The sequence below is a fragment of the Rhyacophila brunnea genome, unplaced genomic scaffold, assembly GCF_057557595.1.
Source record: "Rhyacophila brunnea isolate RB1 unplaced genomic scaffold, BYU_Rbru_1.0 scaffold_1, whole genome shotgun sequence".
Classification (NCBI taxonomy): Eukaryota; Metazoa; Arthropoda; class Insecta; order Trichoptera; family Rhyacophilidae; genus Rhyacophila; species Rhyacophila brunnea.
In genome coordinates this window covers 4,679,020-4,692,525 of record NW_028232751.1, presented here as the reverse complement: position 1 = coordinate 4,692,525, position 13,506 = coordinate 4,679,020, and positions in this window count along the sequence as shown.

Genomic DNA, 13,506 nt, shown 5'->3' with positions numbered 1-13,506 from the left:
CGTTTGATATTATTTTTAATCGTGAGTTTTTTTTATAATTATAGGTAAGTATATATTACACAATCTATAAATTCACGGGTTCCCAAACTATGGGTCAAATGGTATTTTGTATAAAAATACGAGATAGTCACCGATGGAAAAAAATAAAATAATATTTTATTGACAGTAGAAAATGTAAATAAACTGGAATTAGTAAAGCGAAAATAAATGCTATGTTTGCTTATTTCAAAGTTGATGCTAATCCAACGCAAAAATGTTATATAAACCAGAGCGTTGGAGCGGACCCTTTTTTGAGTTGCTCCGGGACCTAATACTTGCTCCACTCCGCTCTTGGTAAAAAGTTTTAATACGTATATTATTATGTATACAAATGTTAAAAAAGTAGTAGTTTTAAAATAATCATCATTTTCATTATTAATTATATTAAACAAAATACCGACAGAAAATCGTCTCTCATTATTTGCATCTTCCGTTAAAAAAGTGAGGTTATTTATCACTCGGCAGTGTTGCCATTTTCTAAATCATTCTAGTGTTGCAAAGTGTCAAAATATACTGTTTTCATTGGATTTTAAGACGAAAATTTAATTTCTGTTCCGAGCTCCGCTCCAACACTCTGATATAAACAAACAATGAGAGAAAATGTGACGATTGGTTTTCCATATGATTTTTTAGCGTAGAACTTAATCTTTGTATTAACCCCCGGTAATTATGTTCAAAAAAGTAGTATGCTGGACGCTTATAACTTAAAAAAAAAAAAACATAGCATAATCATTCTACATCTATAAAATAACATTATGTAGACAGAGAAGTCGATGGTAAATATCAGGTTTCAACTTGTCCTCAAGTTCGGCGAGACGATTATGGTAAAACTTCGATAACTGGGTTCCAGTGACCATTTATTTATATGCATAAATTCGTGAGATTTTAACGAATCGGGACGTTTATGCTGTACTTTGTTAACTAATCATTCATTCATTCCATAAAGAAAGTAAATTTTAAAAAAAATCGATGTGTGTACTTATGTACGCGCGTTAGAGGTTATACTTCTTTGGCGTAACAAACAAAAAAAACTCGTCTTTACCATACAACGGTTATAATCGATTCAGAAGTGCATGAATTAATAAAAAATCAAATTTTATTGGCGTGTTATTATGCTTATATTCATTTCCATCTCAAGGGTATTTTATCGATATATGTACCGTCAGCAATAATATTATGTGTGCGAATAAATACTATTATTGCACAATGTACCTACTTTGGAAAAAAAATCTCAAAACCTGTGTTTGAAAAATTTAGCAAACCGCTATTTCGACCATCTTTGCTTAAACAGATGACAGTACAACTATTTTCGTAAACAATCATAATTTATTACAAATCAAAAGTAAAACATAGCCTATTTAATGGTTTAACTGAAACGTGATTTATTGGCTTTTGTGATGAAACATAATAATTATTATTAATTGTCTTCAATTATTATCAACCGCTAATAAATAAATTAACATGGGATATGCGACAAGTATTATCCTAAACTGTTAAAATATGTATTTTTGTGTATGAAGTGTCTAAATATTGTAAATTTACAACATACCATTGTTTGAATTATTTACCAACTCAACATTCACAAAATATATTTATTTATTTATTTCTATATAATTGTACTCATAAATAATACTTACATAAATATAGCCTCAAACCTTAATGTATAATCATAATAATAAATTGTAATTAACTATTTCTTTTAAAGTGTTTTTTCAAAATTATATATGTTCAATAATAAATTGTGTTGCATCGGCGCGCGCAACTTTCGTCACACGCCAAATGCGTTACATCGCCAAAAGAAGTACATATAACTTCAAAAATATATATTTCTCCAATTTTGACCAAACGTTTTTCTTTGCCATAATATTAGAGATGTGTTTTATGCCAATGGTGGGTCACATGTAACCAGACTATCATAAAAGCGGTCCGTAAAAGTTTAGAAGGCCTGTGACTTAGATTATATTATTAGAAAAATAATCTTGTTATTCAATGTCATTGTGACAAAAAAAATGTTTTCGAAATTGAAACTGGAAGCCTTGAAAAGTATATTTTTAAATTGCCTTTATTTTGTTATTTATTTGTCCTTTGACCTCTAATTTTACTTTTATTATTTCCAAGTTTGTTGTAGAACTAAAATTACGAATCCTATAAAGTCCTTTTCGGAACTCTTAACCCTTTGATGGAAATATTATCAGTTACTTAGTAGTCACAACAAGTACTAACTGATCAAATTGTGTTGAAAATGAAATATCTATAATGTTGAAGAAAACCGTAGAAATGGAGCCGAACATGAATCAAAAATATTCGTAAAACTTAGAACAGTTTCTAATACATTCATTGTTTGATTTATAGAAAATTTGCGTTAAACTGAAACTTCATTCGGCAATTTTATAAGGAAACGACAGAAAATTTCATCGGACAGAGGAAGGGTTCTTCAACATCAACAAGTGACATTATCTTGATTTAAATTGTAGGTGTGGTTATTAAAAAGTATATTTGGACTGGTAGCTTGATTGGTTAAGGTTTCATCCGAAAAAATGAACGATGTGTATTCAATCGCCCTCTTTTTTAATATTTATGTTGTTTTACTTCAATTATTAGTATTTTTTTAATTATTAAGCCAATATGAGGTAGCACGCAGAGCACCGAATAAGAGTGGTGCGATTATTGACGTAAAGCTCCAGCGCAATGACTGATTTTGAACAATCGAATTTTAACGGCCCACATGCTGGGTCAAAATGGAGCTTTTATAGTATTTTCAGAGTATAACCCTAGATATTCCTTAAATGTTGTAGATAATCTATTTATATAATTTTGAAGCCTTATTATCCTTTATATTTATTTTAAACATTTGATGACTGCATAAAGTATTTTCATTACATAAAATAGTATTCTTTTAAACCTATCGCTCTAATGTTTTAGAATATAGTCATATTTCAGTACGTCCATGTGCAGTGGTGTTAAGATTTTTTAGATTTATTAATTTTTAAACGCATTTACAAAACCATCAGTAAAATTAATGTTAACATTATATAGTGGCATATTTACGATAAAAAAATATATTTTATAATCTTTGTGATCCCAAATTTGACAAGAATTAGGCATTTTATTATTCAAAAATGGGCAGGATTAACACATTTGAAGATAATTTTAAAGATACTGATTATAAGCTATGTCTTTGACTATCCAAATGTGATAATTATCATACGATTAATGTTTGCTTTATAATAATTATTGACCTAAGAATAAGGTAGTATTTTTTTAAATACGCCATTTCTATTGGCATTTTCCAGTGGCTAAGCTACAACATATGGCCGTAGCCATAAATTGACAAACGATAAATGAAGTAGGGAGTAAGATCATGTTAACGCGCGTGTTCTTCTTCATTGTGAAGTGTGAATGTGAATCTTCAATTTCTGCCTTAATGTACTGTCTTTTAGCATCGCATTATCTGCCTATTCCTATGAGTGTCTGTTCTGTAAAATCTAAATCGATATTATTTTTTTAAAATTGACTAGTTTAGAGGTCCCTTTTAGTTTATCAGACGAATCGGTTACGTCAATTTCGTAAAATAAAATCACCGCTGCGTAATTCCATGAGTCTTCCGTAGGTCTACAATACTTCAAATTAATACTAATTAAACCATTTTTTTTTAAATATTCTCTCCGTTTAGGCATTTAAGGTTAATAGGATGATGTTATCAGTTACGACTAGGGATCCCAGACATATTTTGATACCTATGAATCCCGGGATTAGTGAAGATAAACCTAAGGTATTGATTTTTTATCAAGCATAATCAATTGGTATGTGTACAAAATATTAGTGACGTGTAGGTATGTACTTATACATGTCATAGGGAGGATCGCCGGATGTTCACGGATAATAAATAACCATGTTTTACTGCCATACGCAATCGTAACAACTGATAAAAATAAAAAATAAATGTTTATTTAAAACATGTTAGACGCCACTAACATGCTGGCACGCGAACGGCGTCTAACCACCAGTGCCACGGACGTGCAGACACGCACTTATTTTAGGCCGAATATGTTTTATTTTTTGCATTGAATTTAATAAAAACACTTCTACGAATGAATATACATTGTTAGAATCTCAGAATTTTTGTGAATTTTACTAAGTGTATTATATTTATTGTCAACACAATAGGTATGTTATTTTTTATTTTAATTTAACTTGCATTTGTATTTGTTTTACTCTCACATTATTATTTTCATTATAATATTATTAACTCCACTAAACCTATGTATTTCCAATATTTAACGTACAGAATATTCAATAAATGTCTTAAATTGTATAAATTACACTAGACATTTTTGACCGATTTTATCAATGCTATTTTTGTAGACAAATTATATATAAAAATTTAATATTAACTATCTAAAAAATGCCAATCCCGGGATCGTCAAATTGTAATACCAAAATCCCGGGATCAATGTTTTGGCACGGGATTGGATTCCCTAGCTACGACGGACGGTCACGTGTATTGTAGACTTCAAAGATATAATATAATATGTGTACCTGCTTAACTCTTTTAAACTTTCATTTTGGTCACGCGGCATATCGTTTCTGTATATTAAATAAAAGAAATGTATAATGAGGTCACAGCTCCTTGTTGGTATTAAATTAATGTTATACATTAAAGTCATCTCAACTCCTCCATGCAATAATTATAAGAATATAATAAATTATTTATCATTGGCTTGAAAAGTTGGGGAGACTTGTCTGGATTCCTCAGCCTTTCAATCAAACTCAAATACACTTTGGAGACTCTTTTTTTACACTTTGGAGATTTTTTAAATGGTAATACTTTGGACAAAACGTTCGCATGTCAATATGTTTGTTGTGTGTTCAAATTACGTAGATGTACAATTTTTTGAGCGATGAGACGAGCTGTGATGTAAAATCGCCATTCGTGGCTCAATATAAATAGTTTTGATTGTGTTTCAATGGCAGTAAACACGGTTTTGGGAAGTATCATTGCCCACTGAAGAAGGAAGCCGATACATCACACGACTGGTCCTACTTTTCGCCCCTCCCGTTGTCTATGGATGACCTGTCATTGTCTATAGAGTGCTCATACTGACGCGTCTGTCGTTTTCACTTGTCGGAGTATTCTTAGTTTCAGATTATTTTAACGTATCTTGGAGATCTTGGAGTTCATCTGATTTAGTGGTTATGCGTCATTAATAATTGGAAGTGACGATCAAAGTAAGTAAACTTCTTCTGTGTATAATAATATCATAATACACTAGGACGTTTGTCAATGTGACAGTTGATTCTAAACGACAATAACTAATAACTTATTTATACTCTTCAGTCATTATAGAATACCAAACTCTGCTTGCAAGTACGTTATCAATAAATATTATGGCAATGGACCACTCGTTGCTTGTGCAATAAGTTATGCTCAGGCTTTATTAATCTAAAGATGGCAGTGGAAGTATCCAAAAAACATGAACATCCGTTGAATTCCGTCCAAGCAAGACGTCTAATAACACCGTGGTTTCTTAAGTGTACAATTAGTGCAGGATCCCATAGACTTTTCGTATACATAATATGCGGAACGCATTCTGACAATTGGAATAGGTTCTAGGGGTCACCAAGATATATAATGTCGATGTTGCCAGGCGATATTAGTGGTCAATTTTTTTTATTGAGGTTTTAATTTTTTTTCTTATAACCCACCAAAAATTGTTCTGAGTTCTTCAATAAAACCAAGACCGAATCAGGGATTGCTTGATAATGCAATAATTGTACCATGCCATCGGCACGGTCGTAGAACGGTTCGTGCCATTTGAAAAAATAAAAATAGCGGGTACTGCAATGTATTCAAAATTATCGATTCTTAGGATCCTCCTTGGCTTCATTTTTTTTATTTAGTAGCATTTTTGTATAGAATCACCCAAATTGCTTTTTTTACCATATTATATGCATATGACATTAGTTTTAGTATTATGGTTAATACAGAAACTCTGTTGGTTGCACATATAGGTATGTGAATAAATGAAATCACCATAACCACTAACCACACTAAGTACACATTTATTAAAAGAAAAGAAGCAACAAGTCAAGTGTTCAAACTGCTTTAAGTATCATGATCACAGTTTTTACAAACACTAGGTACTTACACATTTGCACAATGATATACATGTCGAAGCCGATTTCTTATAACTACATGATAATGTACGGCAGTTAGAATTATATTTGCATGGCTTAACTAAATAATTTGGTAGAGGTTCATTCGTCATTTGACTTGGATACAAATTATTTTCTCGTAACTCAAAGCCAAGTTGTAGGAAAATCAGTAGGCTCAATAGTGTATCAGATGAGCTTTTCCATAAATAAACTTTTGCTGAAGCCCTTAAACAGTGTTAATACTTATAATATGTAAGCCTTGAAGATTGTCCCTTAGATGTGCTGGATTAATTGCAAAGATTCTTTTGTGAGCCCTCAAAATAAATTACAGCTTGTTAAATTTATTTGCAAAAAATGCTCCCACATTTGCAAAAATCAACGAAGAAAGTGAGCTGTAGATTTGTGGTGGATTTGTCGACCCCACACAATGGTTTAAATTGTAGTGATCAATTTCAATTACGCCATTGATTTAAAATCAAAATCATTAGATTCTAGAGTGAACTCTAGATCCTAGAATGTTCTGTCATATATTTCATGCTGTAAAAATGCAAAGTTTGGAGATTAACACAGTCCCGATAAAGATGTTTAAATCTTAGGCATTTATTTCTGTAATAAACTTGCAACGATTGGTTGTCGTGGATTATGGTTTGAGGGATCTCAAAAGAAATCCCGTGTTTTAGGATGCCATTTGGCAGCTGAATCTCTTGGTGAAAATAAATGTAATATTTTGCCAGTATTACATTCTTTAACCGGCTGCGACACCACTAGTTGCATAGGTACAAAAAAACAAGCTTTAACCATCTCGTCAAAGAGTTTTGTTCAGGATGCACTTTCAGCTTTAGGAAATGGATTGTTGGAGACCACAGCAGTTTCAAGACGTGGAAAAAGTTTGCAATTACTTATTATACAGTAAGTAGTAAACAAAAAACAACAGCGGATGAACTTCGATATAAATTTATTTCCCAAAATATTGGATTTTGTTTAAATTTGTCAAGAGTGATATGCACATAAATGATTCATTGTATTTACACTATTTAAAGGCTTCAGCACAAGTTTATTTATGGAAAAGCTCATCTGATCCACTATTTGTAATTCTAACTGCCGTACACTATCATGTAGTTATAAGAAATCGGCTTTGACATGTATATCATTGTGCAAATGTGTAAGTACCTAGTGTTTGTAAAAACTGTGATCATGATACTTAAAGCAGTTTGAACACTTGACTTGTTTCTTTTCTTTAATAAATGTGTACTTAGTGTGGTTAGTGGTTATCGTGATTTCATTTATTCACCTACCTATATATGCAACCTACACTGTTTCTGGATTAACCATCATACTAAAACTAATGCCATATGCATATAATATGGTATTCACCTACCTATATAATATGCAACCTACACTGTTTCTGGATTAACCATAATACTAAAACTAATGTCATATGCATATAATATGGTAAAGAAAGCAATCTGGGTGATTCTATACACAAATGCTACTAAATAAAATAATTTAAGCCAAGGAGGGTCCTAAGAATCGATAATTTTGAACACATTGCACTACCCGCTATTTTTATTTTTACAAATGGGACGAACCGTTCTACGACCATGCCGATGGCATGGTACAATTATTGCATTTTCAATCAATCCCTGATTCGGTCTTGGTTTTATTGAAGAACTCAGAACAATTTTTGGTGGGTTATAAGAAAAAAAATTAAAACCTCAATAAAAAAAATTGACCACTAATATCGCCTGGCAACATCGACATTATATATCTTGGTGACCCCTAAAACCTATTCCAATTGTCAGAATGCGTTCCGCATATTATGTATACGACAAGTCTATGGGATCCTGCACTAAATAATATATTAATTTATCTTACCATTCTTTCCGGGGACTATGCAGTGCATTCTTTCTTCTTCTTATCGTGCCATGTCCTAACGGAGGTCGGGCGATATTTGGCTAATCATCTGCTACCCAAACAGTTAAGTGGAGCTGCACTCGTACAAATCACGGAGGTTCTTAAGCCATGAAATGCGGCGTCGTCCTCTCTACGCTTACCGTTGATCTTTCCTTGGATGACAAGTTGGGGAATGCTGTACCTCCGTCCTCTCATAATGTGGTCGAAATAATGTAGTTTTATGGTTTTGATACTACAACGAACTTCTAGGTCCATTTCCAATCGACTGAGTGCTTCAAAATTTGTCACCCGGTCAGTCCAATGAATTTTGAGGATACGTCTATACAGCCACATCTCGAAAGCTTCAAGTCTTCGTGACATCTCTTGGTTTAGCGTCCATACTTCCATACCATAGAAAAGAATTGAGAGAACATAACAACGTACCATACGCAGTCTAAGATGGGTCTAGGACGATTTGGCACCGGACAACTGGACGCCACGGATTTCGAAAATAAATAGACGTTAGGTACTTATAGATATTTTTAAAAAATATATTTAATACTATTATTTATACTTCAATAATTACATTATGATTTAATAGTTGGTAAGAATGTAAATATTCAGACGTAAACAATGATTTAATCGTGCATATGTGTAAGTTCCAACGAAAAAAGAGTTTTTTATTTTATATAAAGCCTTAGGCATGGTAATTCTCAATCCGCAATAAAGAATATATTATGTTTAGAGTAAAATGAATTCAAACTACTAAGTAGTAGATAGAAACTGATTAAAATACCTCGTCTACACGTGTCTACGACAGTGCGGCGTCCAATTGTCCGGAGGCCACTCGTCCCATTCCCGTCTAAGACCTAGGTTAAGGTCTCGATTACTAAGGAGGCGTCTCATTTTCAGAAAGGCACTCCTTGCGATCTCAATTCTATTTTTTTCTTTCCTGGGACTGGTCCCATTTCTCATTGATCCATGTACCTAAATATTTATAATGGGTCACACGTAGGGATTGCAATACCGGTATTTCAAAACCGGTATTCAATTATTTATCGATACCGTAATACCGGTAAAAATCATACACGTTTATGTTTTTCGAAAATGAATTTAATGTTATTTTTCGTTACTTACTGCTATATTGTATATTAAATTTAGTGTATAATTTTTATGCTGCCGAAACGCAAATATATTGACTTAAACCAACAAAAGACAAATAAAATTAAAACAAACTCCCTCAGATATACTTATGGAATTGTCGCGATAAATTAACATATTTCGAAAAAGGAAATATTCGAGGCAAGCATTTCCAATTAATCTATAACTTACTATCGATCCAACGTTGGTAGTATGTACATCCAACAAACGTTGAATTTGAGAGAGATTTTTCTGTACCAGGACAATTATCATAATGTAAAAATTATCAGTTCTAAAATAATATGATAAATACATATTTATAAAGGTCAACATAGTAAATGTAGGTAAGTACCTACTTTAGGTTGTCATAAAACAGTGTTTCAAATAGATTTTAATGGTTATATTTGTTGATGTACTTCTTTTTTTCTATAATATGTTTTGACGAATACCGGTATTGATACATGTATTCAATAAGAAATACCGAAATATCGGTATTGATATATTCATTCGGTATTGCAATCCTTGGTCACACGTTCGATTGGTTCGTTGTTAATGACAAAATTTGTGTTGGTATCTGGTGTCGCTATTTTTGATACCAGTAATAGTTTTGTTTTCTTCTGAGGTTGCTAAGCAGATGAAATGGCAATGAGGTCGAAATGTCGCTCGGCGAGTAGACAACCGCTGGATAAATATCGGCACACAGTGTTACCCAAGGGGCACCACCCTAAAATCCACTGGATAGACCAACTCATAAAGTTCGTTAGATGTACGTAGCAGCAAATAACTAGGAACCGAGAAGAGTAAAGAGGGCTGAGGGAGGCTTTCATCCAACAGTAGGTTGACCCCGGTTGATTAGGTTACATGTAAGTTGCACGTATGCAGTTCATCGTGGGACACTTATTCGTGTGCCGCAGTACGTGAAACATGAGTTCGTATAACATTTTATCAAATGACGTGTTCTTCGTTGAACATTTCACCGTGGAATACATTTGGACGTATCATACAAAATGTGGCGATAGTTTGCAAATAGTACTGTTCCAATTAGATTAACCCTAACCTAACCTAACCTAGTAAAGACATCTTCACATGTTGTAGCATACGTACAAATATACTCCACGGTGAAATGTTCAACGAAGAACTCGTCATTTGATTAAATGTTACACGAATTCATGTTTCACGTACTGCGGCGCACGAATAAGTGTTCTGCGGTGAACTGTTTACGTACAATTTTCCGGATACGGGCTGATTATGACTTCCATGTCATGGAAAATAACATTTCTATGGTATGCATCCCTCAACCCCAGCGATTCTGTTCTCGTTATGTCTTACAATATATTGTCAAAACCTCTGCTCGAAAAACATTTTTCCACGTGTTTGTTTTTTGTACTGTTATTTAAACATTTATAATTTCCATTTTAAATCCTATCGTGGGCCTACTCTAGTTTCAATGATAATAATGCTTATGAAATTGACAATTAATTAAGAAACATCCATACGAGGCTACCAAGATCCATTCTGGATTATAATAAATATGGATATATTATAAGTATTATACAGGTAGGTAAATAATATGAAAAAAACCTTACTTTACAATAAATGAGTGCATTTTTTACAACGTTTTTATTAGGTCGTATTCTTATTTGTCCGGTACAAATCTTACAATCGATTTTTATCTAACTTCCCGACTAGCTAGACATTGAAAACTTTTAGAATATATCAGAACACGATGCCAATGCATTCTTTTAATAATTTTAGCCAGGGCTTTTTTTTCCATTTAACGTGGTGGAACGGCGTTCCGGCACCTTTTTTCACGGTTTTATTTCAAAATCAATTAAACGAAAAAATATTTGCGCTTAAGTTATTACAATAATAATTCGTTAAAATGATAAAATAAGGTACAGGTGGAAGCCATTTTGAATGTTGGCGTGTTAGTGTTAGTGAAGTAACCGTATAGTTTAAATAGCAAACATGCGTATGTAACTAGCTTCATACGTATGCTGCGTATTATGATTTTGACAGTTTGACGTTTATCGCATGGCAGCATCTGCGTATATTGTTATTTACGTTTGTTTAGTCAGTTTGTGTTACGATTACGTGTTGTGCAACTATTTTATATATTATTTAGTGCAACCCCAAATTTAAATATGAAAAAAATTTCCTGTTACTTCTCAACCACCGGCAGCGGCGCCGATTCCGCAAATAAAAAGCTCAAAACAGAAACGATGACAGAAGATATGGAAATATCGGTACATGTAGATGTTCCTGAATCATCTCTAGCTGATCTCGGGGATCAAGGTCGAACTCAAAACGATTGGCCAGACTGCTGGTCATTAGATCAAAAAAACGATTTTTGCTCAAAAAACGAATGGTTGAACGTACACAAAATGAAACTTGGCTGCACAATTTGCAGAAACGTTGGAACTCTTGGAACTGAAACGACAATGGGAATGAAAATATCCAAAGAATGGGCCAATAATGAAATCACGTATTCTGGGAAAGAGAGGAAGCTACAATTGGGGTCACTTCGAAAAAAAAATTTCGATCACAGAGGATCTATTGCACACAAAGCAGCGTTAAAAATCATTTCTGAAGCCAAAAAAAAGCAGATTGAAAATACTTTTTTAAAATCGTTATCTCGCGAAAAAGTAATAACAGCAAACATTTTTCGAACTGCATATAAAGTAGCTAAGGAAAATCAATCATTCAATATGTTTGAAAGTGAAATTAATCTCCAAGAACTAAATGGGATCGAAATGGGTCATATTCTCCATTCCACTAACGCATGTGTTAACATTATAAATCATATATGTGATGAAATGAGAAAAAATGTTTTCAAAGAAATTGTTCAATCGAAAAATATAATTTATTTGATAATTGATGAGTCTACCACCATAAGCCAAAAAACCACCCTCATTGTGTATGTTCGATGCTGTGTCGAAAGTGTTGGAATGAATTCACCAATTAATTTGTTTTTGGATTTGATTGAACTTAAAGACGTAACGGCAAAAGGAATATTTGAATCATTACTCCAATCTCTTGATTTATATGGGATGACAGAAGAATATTTAAAAAAATATTTAGTTTCGGTTGCATGCGACGGCGCTGCTGTGATGTTAGGTTCTAAAAATGGAGTGAAAAAATTGCTGACAGAAAAATTTCCTTCAATTATAGTTTGGCATTGTACTAATCACAGATTAGAATTATCAGTAAGTGATGTTGTAAAAAAAATTTCAGGGATCGATAGATTCAAATCATTTATTGATAAACTTTATGTTTTATACCACGCGTCACCGAAAAATAATAGAGAGTTGCATTTATGTGCAGAATCACTAGGCGTTGAGGTAATGAAAATCGGAAGAGTTTTAAGTACCCGATGGGTGGCATCTAGTTTTCGTTCAGTTTCGGCTGTGTGGAATAATTATGAATCCCTTGTGCGTAATTTTGAAGAAGCGATGAATGACCCTACAAGAGATAAAAATGACAAGTGTACTTACAGTGGCTTAAAGAACAAAATAACATCAACAGCATTTTTATTGGATCTAGCATTGATGTGCGACGCTCTCCAAGAATTGTCGGAACTTAGTTTGGACCTACAAAATCGCAATGTGATCCTTTACATTGCAAATCGAAAAATAAATGAACTCGTTCAAGTTTTTGAAGAAAGAAAACAGAATTTTGGACCCTATTATAAATGTGCTGCAGCTGCTATAAGCAATCTGCATTTTCGTGGAGTTTTACTTCACGAAAAAGTTTCTAAAAATGATCCTCCTATTGATCCGAAAATATTTTATTCCACGTTGAAAACGTCAATTGAAAAAAGGCTGCTAGATAATAAAGATGTTGAGTTTGCACTTTGGGCTCGCGTACTTGACCAAAAATATTGGCCTGAAGACATTGATAATCGGTTGACATTTGGAGAGATGGAAATTAGAAACATTTCGATCAGGCTACAACTAGATGAACGAGAAATGATTCGTGGATTTCGCGAATACATTCTCGAAAAGACATATTCTGAAAAACTCTTGCGTTTGGTATATGCTCTGAATTCTATTCCCATTTCTTCAAGTGAATGTGAACGGGGGTTTTCGCAAATGAATCTTATTATTACCCCAACAAGAGCTTCGTTAAACACTAAAACAGTTTCGGCACTCTTGTTCATCAAACTCGTGGGACCACCCTTGACACTTTTCGATCCTTCAAAATATGTTGATAGGTGGTTACTTAAAGGAAGACATTCGGCCTTAGACTCTAACACTAAGAAAAGGAATCGAGATGATG